Source organism: Limulus polyphemus, unplaced genomic scaffold (genome assembly GCF_000517525.1).
Source record: "Limulus polyphemus unplaced genomic scaffold, Limulus_polyphemus-2.1.2 Scaffold1070, whole genome shotgun sequence".
Classification (NCBI taxonomy): domain Eukaryota; kingdom Metazoa; phylum Arthropoda; class Merostomata; order Xiphosura; family Limulidae; genus Limulus; species Limulus polyphemus.
Genome location: NW_013666680.1, coordinates 24,017 through 25,891, shown reverse-complemented (window position 1 = coordinate 25,891; position 1,875 = coordinate 24,017).

Below are 1,875 nucleotides of genomic sequence, written 5' to 3'. Positions count from 1 at the left end.
TTCTTCATTACCCATTTAAGCCGTCTCCAGCCATTATTAGTCTCAAAGTGGGTTCCTCGTCATCGAAAATGCATTCAATAGTTTTAGTATACAAAAACTTAGTATTAACATAACTAGCAAGATAAATATTAAAGTAAAACCTCCGATGTTGTTATTGTAACACAAACATACGTTTGTCATACTTCTTGTGAGCATAAGAATATCGGTGGCATGAGAAGTAATTTAAACAATGCTTCAGTTTGTTGTACAACTATAATTTCATCAGCTGTTGATTGGTCTTGAATTATTTCCGCTTCTCTTTCATATAATATATCTACAGAGGTACTATGACATGACCCTGTAGTGGCAAAATCCATACAATTTCCCTTTTTTGAGAATATATACAGTAACTGGATTTGGTCTGACATCTCAATTCCAAAGACTGTATAACTAAAGTATCCTCATTTAATAAAGCTGTTGCAGTGAAATAATTAATAGTCGATGACACAGTTCCTTGTAGGACAACATTACTATACGATCCACCTGGATCTGAATACTTAGTCTCAGATCTACACCATTCTTCATTACTAGCAGTACAATATTAGCAGTACAATTGGATGTTGTGTTCAGGGTAATACTATTGTAAATATTATCTAGAAACTTGAATCTTCGTCATTGTGTATGCTACATTTGTCTCGAACAAGGAAGTGCACATAAGAGTGCATCCCATCATGCTTTAGAGATATGTGAGAATGCATTCCACTATGGCAGACAATCGAATCACATGCAGTAAGCAGGTGTAGATGTGAATAAGTTCACATAGTTTAGTCTGCATGACTTGAACATGAACTTTGGTGGTTAATAATAGATCTTTTATGGTTTCACATTCTGGAATCATCCGAATGTCAGAAAGAGAAATCTTTGTAATATTAGTTCTGGAACTTCCAGAGGCTAATACCATGGCCAGACACTCTCATTCAATTACAGAGTAGTTCTTCTCATTACTCAATAGCTTTTTACTGATGTACATTAATGGAAACAGTCCCTCTTCATTTTCTTGTGAAAGTACTTCTCCAATTTCAATGTCTGATGTATTGGAATGGTTTGATGAAGTCTGGCACTCTAAGGATTGACGAGCTTCCAAACACATTCTTTAACTTCTGGAATGCCATCTGCTGTGGATGTTCCCACTTCACCTTGTTGGGTTGGCCTTTTTTTTGGTCAGATCAGTCAGTGGTGCAGCGATTTTAGAATAGTTTGGGATGAACTTGCTATAGTATCCTGCTAACCCCAGGACGGATCTGACTTGCTGCTTGGTTGTTGGAGCTAGTGCATTTTGTATGCAGGTTAGCTTCTCCCTTTCCATGGCTATCTGTCAGTTGCTCACCTTGCATCCAATAAAGTCCAGCACACAATTACCAATGTAGCATATAGATGATCTGATGGTAAGATCTGCTGTCCTCACTCACCTGAACAGCTACCCGAGTTTCTTCAGGTGGTCTTCCCATCTGGCTGTGTGGGGTCATTCACATAATGCTCAATGTTGGTGGTTTTGTGAACTGGTAGCATCCATCTGGTGTCACACACTTGTTTTTAATTTAATATCATGTCTGTAATAATGTTAAGCTAATAACATACTTGAGAAAAACTAATTAGTAAATTTGTTGTTAATTAGTCAAATATATACCATGCAAAGTCATTTTAAGTTTTGTATAAGTTAATAGGCAAAAATGAATAAAATATTCAATATTGCACATATACTATCAAAAATGCATTTTTTAATTAATGAAATTGACCCAAGGGGTGATACTAACAAGCTATCATAATTTTTTAGGGGAGAGGAGGAGGAATGAGATGGTGACTTATTTTCAAAAGTAGGCTCAGTACTGTTTTGCT